Genomic DNA, 9,559 nt, shown 5'->3' with positions numbered 1-9,559 from the left:
GAGAACATAAAATCTACTAGCTACACTGGAGGAAGAAAGTAAACACATCTCAGTAAAGCTATGTTTAGGTTTTATGCATCACGAGGGCAATCTTACATAAAGTCACCTCCAAGTTCGGTATGTTCTGTTTATTGTCAGAATTCAATTTCAATTGTTTATTGAAATAGCACTCGTGCATCAAGTTACCATTTGTTTCCCTATTAAAAAAATCACCTGAATTACACTCTTGTCACAAAATGACAGATGAAAGCATGTTCTTTAAGTTTTTGATTATTAGCATTTTCATATTAGTTCTCTTTGACTCTTGACATAATTCTGGCTTTGGGAGTATTTCCCACAGATAAAATATGAAAGCACCTGCAATCATAGTGTAGAAATGACTTTTCTAAACCAAAGATGTTGATGTGAGGTAGGGCATCAGTTACATCCTGTTGCTCAAAAGGATTCTCAGCAAATTCAGATGAGTATTTGTGCGTGCTTGCTGGACACCTGATTTAATACAAATTGTGTAGCTATATATTTGTCAGTTTATTTATGCGTTTACTTAGGACTATGCTGTTGGAGCAAAACTGTATTTTCGTTTCCCAGCTAACTTTAAATCTTCTGCAAAGCAGTTCTGTTTTGAATCTTGAGGGTGTAATAATGCAAAGAATTTACATACTTCCCTAAAAGTCATACTGACATAATGTTCTTGCCTGGAAATGTGCATGGTTAGTGCCCAACAACAGGAAGTCTTGTCATTTTTTTCACAGAAGACAGAATCAGTTGGTGGTTTAAATATGTGATAAAGTATTACAACTTGGTGAATTAATATCAAAAGAGAAACAAAATGTATATAAACCTTGTTTTATATTCTTATTTTTGAAACAATGTGTTTTTAAAACACTCCATGCACTGTATGATACTGTGAGCAGAGGATATATGAAAACATATTTGCACGCAAAGATCTAAGGTTGAACCATTGCTAAAAACTCTTTTATAGTGAAAATAAAATACCAAAGATAGCAAGTATTATGCAGTTGCTATGAGTAACTATTTTGTAGTATCAGATGTGATTAAGATGAAAAAAATACTCATTTCAAACTGGATATCTCTTTTTGTACAAACAGTTGGATCACTTTGAAAAATCAGATATAGACTTTGAAACACAGTAGGGATATTGTGTGGACTTCTTTCAGAAAGCTCTTATTTATCCAGATGCCCTATGCATGGTGTAGTGATAATCCTCTTAGGTTCTTGATGATTGCTCTACTATATCACTTTCCAATTAATTTAACTTGGGGATTCTTTTTATCACAAGATGATCAGCTATTCCCCTTGTTTCTCTACTGAGTACTTGTACAGCTGACAGCATTCTTTAGCTGCACTGAGTCTGGTTTTCACGTCCTCTACCTAATTATTACATATGGGGAAAGATAGACTTAAATATTTTGAGACAAATTAACACAATCCTAACCCTGTTTTGTTTTGGCAATTGAGTTTTAAAAAGGCCAAAGGAACAATTTGCTCTTATTACCCAGAATGTACATTTTCCAGAATGTCAAGAATTTGGTCTATAGCTTGGGGTGCTTGATATAGCTTTTGTGTTGCTTTGAATGTTTGGAACTAACTCTTTGACATGATAATTATGATTTAAATTTCATATACTTAGTATACTTAGCACTTTGTACCTTCATGCTGGAATGAAATTAAACCCAAGTGACTTCTTGTCCTTTTTTCCTCAGTATTTTTGTTGGGCTCACTATCTAAGGTTGTTTTCAGACCAGAGGAAATCCAGTAAGCCCATTTTCTAAGATTCCAATAATAATATTTTTCCTGTTCCAAAGAATTTTGTTTTTAAATTCTAATAACTGTTCTATTTCAGATAGTAAAGGTTTTTCATTACCTAATCCACTTCTAGACATTTTACATGTGTATCCTCTGCAAATCCAGTATTTCTGCCAGGTCTGCAACTTTGTATGGGCAAAAATGAACATCTCCTTTCTACCAACCAGCTGCTCAACACCAGCTTTTGATGATGTAATCCACATTGTTATTTTTCCTTTATTGATTCTGCTGCGTTTTTTTTGACTTGTTGAATTCCAGACCTAGAAGCATGCCAAAGAGCCCAGCTGCTTCATACCAGGACAAAAGGAATCCTATCTGCACCATTCTCTTAACAGGTATTCTCTAGTGCTTGACTGAGAAGTTCTATGAATAATTCTTTCCCATGGCCTCCAGGAATACACGTTATTCTGGCACAGAATAAACTAAGGCAGCTGAAAATAGCAAGTGAATACTTGCTGATAGCCTATTTTTATTTTATTTCTGTCAGCACATTCTTGTTGCTGAAAGTTTTTGTTGTTGTTGTTGTTTTTTTCTAATAAGAAACATAAGGATAAGTGTCTTGATGAAGATTTTGATTTCAGAGAAAAGATCTATGTAAGAATTCTGAGTCATCTTTGATAAGCTGAAACAAGCTTTCTGGAAATTGAACAAACGATTGTATTTTTGTATGTATTTCTAAAGCAATTGGTTTGATTCTTCTTGCTTAAAGTAACATCAATTTATTGCTTCAATGCTTATTTTGTATTAACAGTGATTTCAGCCTTCTGAAGCCTAGTTATTCCTTTCTAAAGGGAAAGGTGATTTATAGATGGGGTGGAGATCAACGCAGTATTCGTTATCTTAATATGGGATCTAAAAAAAAAAAATAATGCGGAGGCAATGGTGTGGTTTTTTCCATTAGGATCTTTGGTAAGATTAGGGTATCAATTTAGGAGAGCCATGTTCCAGTAGCAGGTGTTCAGTAATTTTTTTGGTGTGTAGCAGAATGCGAGCAAGAACCTGCAAGCATCAAGGTAACCACAGTACTAACATATACATGGACAGATCCCCTTTAATTCCAAAAGCAGCAGCAAGACTTGTTTAGTTGGGAGTAATCTAATTTAGATACGTACCTTGTTTATTATTTTCTGACACCTGTCATGTTATATGAAAATAACTTTGATAAAATATCTTTTGACAAGATTATATATTTTTCTCCTTCCCTGGAGCATTTCCATGTTTTTGTTTGACTCCTGGTGGAGGAAATTGTCCTGATCTCCTTCAAAATAAAGTGGGATGGTATCTATCTGGAGACAATACAAAAGGTTTAAAATTGTGGTGCTGTTACAGAAAAAAATGTATGATAATGGTAATTAAACATACCTGAGTATGCGTGTAGCTTGGTTTAGAGAGCTGAAATTTATACAATTGTTCTTATTTAGTCTGCCATGGGTAAAATGCTTCTCTCAGGTTCAGCAGCTTTCCCGATTAGGGCCCTAAAAAAGCACTGACCTTTTTTTAGGTGTTAAGCCAAGCTTTTTGTTTCTGGTCTTAATTCTTTCTCAAATAGTTGGCACATTGTTCCTCTATCACTTATTTCTTTCAATAATCCTTCAGTTCCTTTCAAGCTTAGTATAGTAACTTCAGAAGTTCTAGAGGATTCTTATGAATTTCTTTTGATTTTTTTTTTCTTCTGAAATTCATCTATATTTTAATGACAGTTTATTCGATAATAAATTGATTTGGAAGTATTTTTAATGTTTAGTATTTTTAGAAATTATTTGATAACTCCTACATGTCTCCCTCTATAGATTAGAATTCAACATTATGTAACAAAAGAAATCAGATGCTTGTGATGCAGTGTGTGCACTGTATGGTTGTAGTTTAGAGACTCGTTAAAATAGGTGAATAGCCATTATGGCAGACAGTATTACATTCTAAAAGACAGATTTTTGAGGTGACTTTGAAGGAAAGAGGAAGAAAATCGCAGGGACTGAAAGAAATTTTCTGCCCAGTGTGTGGGACAAATAATCATCTAATGAAAGTCAATAACAAATTTTCAATTAATATTCTGGTACAGTGACTCATCTTTAATTGATGAATAATGATTTTAAGCCTCTAGGTGTGCTTTGAAGTCATAACCTTCTGACCAGTAGGGAGAGTACAACCAGCTGTCTCTGATTTTTTTTTGTGAATATGATCATGAAAGAACAAATGCAAGTATTTTTAAAAAATATTTTAATGTGCTCACACATAGTAGCAATGTACAAAGACGACACTTGTACTTGCATTGTCATATTTTTAGAAACTTTTATGAACCCAAAATTTATTTCAGAGTGTATCATTTATGAATCAGTGGACAGCTATGAAACTATACACAGCATAAATAGTGAAGGCCTACATTGTACTTGGTGAAAGGATGGATGCTGAGATTTAAATTAATTCATGAAGCTGTTTTAGATGTGAGCAGAATCCATGTGTAAACAAAACATTTTTAATTTTAAAAAATAGCTGGAGATTATTTCCTTTTCTATTTCACTCCCAGCTTTACAAGAACTTTTTTCTCCCCTAGAAGTAATAGGGATACCAAAAAAGACTGAAGGCAACATAAGTTCTCTGCCTTGCTTTCACTGACACCATTGTCATGGAAAGAAAATACCCTCAGCACATGGAACATAAGAAGCTGTTGCATCCTTAACACAAATTTAGGAAGAGCAGACTTTTAAACTTTTTTTTTTTATTTTATTTTAACCTTTTTTTTACCTTTACATTTGTAGATGGATTTTAATTTAGATTAATAACAGTCAAGAAACCATGTGGAAAATCAAAAGTCAAGTGTTCTCAGCGGAAAACCAAGTGCCTCTCCTCTGCTGTGGGTGAAGGAAAATGGCTGCTGTCTCCAAGCTCTTGGGGAATGTTGTTGGAAACTTAAATTTCCACAATATAGAAAACACAACAATATTACAGGATTCATTTATCTTAATGGTGAATGATGAACTGAATTTCTTGGAATATGAAAAATAATAAAATCATTAATAGAATTCTCATGTAATCTTAAAATTATAAGTAAAACATCTTAAATATTTATGAGGGTTTCTGAGGTGTATATTGGCTACAGGTAATGGTTTAGATAAGTTACACTGAATTTTCATTCTGACGGCTAACCTTTATGGTTCTCTTTAATTGGATTAAGGTGCCAAGTAATTAAAATAAGTCTCCAATAGCCTCTGGGCTGCCTGCCGACTGCTGTACAAAAATGGCACCCCCTGAAGCACCTGTTCCTGTTTCAAAATTAGAAAACACTGTTTCTGAAAGAATTTGCTAACATAGCAACACAGAAGTGAAAGTTCAAATTTAAAACAAGAAGGCTTCCCTCTCATTTTAACCAGGGTGTGGACTGTTGGATATTGGGTAGTGCCAGGGTTAGCTTTGGAAATAACTTGTGATAAACTGAAATTTAGTAATATTCCTAGGCTAATTTAAGACTATTTTCAAGCAAGTCATACCCACATGTGAGAGTGTTTTCCCTAATCATCTAGTTCACATGCAACAAGACGGAAATCTTGTTTGGTGCTGAAGTGTAAATGCTTGATAGTCTGGGGAAAATGATGGATGCCTTCTGTATTCTGGCTCTAGGTGGAAATGATGAATTATTCTTTAGTCTGAGGTCAGGATCCAAATTTCATAAGTGCTTCTCTTCATTGAACCAGAATCTTTCCTTGTTTTATAGAGCTATTTCACCTAACATTTACCCACCTGATGAGCAGCTTTTTCTTCTCAGTGTTTACTTTGCTAGCTTAAATAAGCAAAACCCTGTCTCTTATAAGATGTTTATTCTTCTTATCTGTCTGGTGTTCCAGTCCACGTTCATAATCTTTGACTACAGTTTTCAAAAGCTTGTGTGATGACTTAGATGAGGTCTCATCTGTGTTTTAAAAGTATTTTTATGCATCTCTATATTAATTGTCTGAAAGGCTGAAACATGATACAGACTGCAGTTCAATTTTTTTTTTGGTCCCCATTATTTTAGGACTCTCATATTGTGGTTAATGTGTCTTTGCCTTTCTCTTCCTCAACAGTACCTACTGAAGTTGCTAACTCACTGTAGGTATTTTGGGTATTAGTCCCCAAGGGTATGACCTTGCAATTTGCATCGATTTAGTTCCATTTCTAACACAGCTTTCTTCAGTCATCCAAATTGCCAGTGAAAATATCATGATCCTTTTCTTTATTAATCTGTCCCAAGTTTGAGCCATACACAAATCCTTATAAGCATGTATTTTGTTACCTTCATCGTTGGAGAATGTTTGATATGTGTTTGTTCAATAGTTAAATTAGGAATGTCCCTCCAATCTGTTCTGTTGTCATGTTCCCTTCAGGCAATTCCTTAATGACCTCTTCTTCAGTATATGATTTATTCTAGTTTACAAAGCCCAAGTAGACTTGATCTATAGCATTTGTTTTCTTGACAGTTGGGAATAAGTCTATACAATCAAACTAACGCAGTATCTATATTTGGTTACTGATTTTCAGCTTATTTCATTATCCTTACAGATCTGACTACCTTCAATTTTGTTTCTTATTTTACTTGAAATTTAGGCCCTAATTGGACCTGGATATCAGTTACTTTACCCATTCTTAAAATGTTACATTTGCTGTATTCCACCAATGTGGTACCAGTGTCTGGACAATCTTGTTACTTCAAGAATGTTCTCATTGTGTGATTAAATATGTTGAATTATTTTACAATAGTTTTCATTTTATTTGTACATTGTTACTCTTTGCTTTTTTGTGCATAACATCTCTACTCTATTGAAAATGGACAAATATATTACTTGATTTCAGGTCAAACTTAGATTATTTTTCATCTCCAGTGTATCCTCTCTTCTTAGCAGCAAGCTGCTCCTTTTTCTATTCTCAATTTCTTTATAAAACGGAAGAGGCTTTTTCTATTTTTTTTTTAGAGGATATGACTCATCTAGATTTCTTGCAGCTATCAATTTATCCCTACATTTTCTGACCTTAAGAAAAGGATTTTTTTGCTAGATTGGTACTTTTCCAGCATTCCTTTGAATTTTTTTATTTTTGTTTATGCTGTTTGTTTTTATCCATTTAGATCTATTTTCTATTTGCTTGATGTTTCCAGCTCTTAAAATATCATTTCCTACATTACATGGTTGATAGAATTTTTTTTCTATAATATATCACTAGACAGAAAAAAATGATTTTTTTGTTTACTGTTCCTAGCTATTTTCTCATAGAGAGCATGTACATTGCAGTACAACTCACTAAATCTTTTTTTTTAAACCAGTGATGAGGCTTTTTCCTGTGCTTTGGTCTATCGTACAATGCCAAAGGTAAAATTTCTCATTTAATCTTATTACTAGTGCCAGGGGATTAATGTCAGGTGGCACTTGTGGTGACAGTGAAAAGATTAAAAAATAATTCCATTAAACCTGTCTACTGCATTTGATATTTGAACCATTAATAAGAGGGATTACCTTCTTTGTAGACCGTGGTAAAAATAAGCTCAGCATAATTGTCTTATGAACCAAAGGCCTATTTCTAATACATGAAAGATTCTATTTCATAAAGATCTCTGATTAAGACATTCATTGAGAGCTAAGTCGTATTAGGCTAATGGGAAAGATCTGCATAATAGTTCCCTCACTTTCTGATGGTGAACATTGAGTTTTCTGAAACCACGTAAACATAGTTAAAACATACTCCATCTTAAATTTCTGTATTTCCATACGGAGAAAAAAACACAACTTTTGTAGAAGGAAGCTATAACTACTGAATATGAGTTATTTTAAAAAGCACTCAAAGTAAATAAGCACATGGATAATAATGGTCTCAATGAATTTGGGTTTATGAAGTGCTTTTTACAAGTTCTGCACTAAATTTTCTTAAAGAAAATGAGCTGTCATAGAACAGGAGGCAAAGCCATCTTGTAAATTAACAATTGGTTAAGAGTGAGAGAAGGAATAATTGCCCAGTGTTTTACTGTAGATGAAGAATACCAATGGGGATCTGTGCTGAGGTCTGTGTTGTTTATATGTGATCTGGGTGAGTAGAGCAGTTAAGAAAACTTGCTGATACAGGAAAGTCAAAAGCAATGCCACTACAAAAAACTGCAAAATGAACTTCGCTTCTGAGAAGCTGAGCCAATACTAATATCACAGGTGGGAATCACTGTCACAGTTAATAAATACCAAGTCCTACACTTGGAAAAATCACTATACTATACTTGTACTGTTCTTGTCACTCCTTGTGGAAGAGTGGGTTCTAAATTACATTCAGAGAAGAATTTTAGAAAACTTCCGTTTAGTCCCTAGTGGTGATCAAAGGTGATTGAAATACTAGAATTGTTGGGAAAGGACTGGAAAGTAAAATAAACATCTTTATGGCATGGTGCAGATCAGATTTCTCAGCTTGGTAAAGTGAGGAAGAGAAAGTTAATTTGAGTGATGTGGCATTGTAAAAAAAATAATTAACAATTATTCAGCAGTTTTTAAGAAGAAAAGGAATTAAGTAATCTTAAATGAAACTTTCAGATAACAAGTTTAAAAGAAGAAAAAAGTACATATGTACCTTTATCACAGTCAATATCGCAGGATCTTGTGGGTGTGAAAAAAAAAAGATTCAAAAACAATTGATCAATTCAAAGAATGTTTATCAAGAATGATCAAAAGCAATGGGGAAGGCAAAGTCTCAGTTTTAGGAAGCCCCTAAACTGCAACCTGGTGAAAAATTGTATATGCACGTGACAAAACATTCTGTATGTGCCTGGTTTTCATACACTTTACCTTAGATCTCGCTACGTATCCCTATCCAACTTTTTTCTTTGGCTTTCCTTCCTTTGATTCTAGACTCTAATTCATGGAATACTAAAGCAGAAGCCTCAAGTGAGTAAATGAGCTGGATTTTCGTATGTGTTTTTGTTATAATTGGTCACAATCTATTTAAAATGAAAATATTCTGTGCAAATACTGTAATGACCAGTGAAAAAATAAATTCTATTTTTGGAAGGGTCTGTGACTACTTACTGTGACCAAACTTTAGGTCATGAATGAGTACCAAATGATGAAGTGGAATTCTAATTACTAAGATACTATTTTTTGTCCTGAATAAAAGTCAACCCACGACGTGTTTTATGAACTGTCTTTGGAAGATTCGTGGGAGTCTTCATTGCAGCAAAAGAAAGACTTAAATCAATCACAGCATTAGTCCCAGGTTAACTACCAGTCTTCCTTGCTGTAGTGAAAACTATTTCATCACTGGTTAGGAGACAGTAACGAACTGACACAGATGTTAGTTCCATGTATTTTTCTGTTTTCACTGAAAGAGTAAGGTAGAAAATAAATTTCTTCATACAGTAAAAAGCAGCAAAACTTTTAGCAAATAACTTCAATTTTTAAAAAATCTACCGCATTCCAGGCAGCTTTCAGATAAGCATTTTAGCTACACGTTTTATCTCTCTCACCAGAACATCTGCTTCCCAGCTCTCAGTAGGTGTTTTTGTTTACCATGCATTCTACAGTGATTGCCTAGTCAAGAGTGTGCTTCCCAATGATTTACATGACTGAAACTTACGCTGCTGTTGTAATGAGGACAAATATTACAGACCTTTTACCATTGGAGGCTATTTGTTCATATTTTTAAACAAACGTGCCTACTTTGCGTTTGCAGCTGCTGATGTGGTGGCTTTCTTGAAACACGCAGCACCTGAGTTTATTGGCAGGAATATGTG

The sequence above is a fragment of the Cygnus atratus genome, chromosome 8, assembly GCF_013377495.2.
Source record: "Cygnus atratus isolate AKBS03 ecotype Queensland, Australia chromosome 8, CAtr_DNAZoo_HiC_assembly, whole genome shotgun sequence".
Taxonomy (NCBI): domain Eukaryota; kingdom Metazoa; phylum Chordata; class Aves; order Anseriformes; family Anatidae; genus Cygnus; species Cygnus atratus.
Note: the sequence above shows the minus strand (reverse complement) of the source record.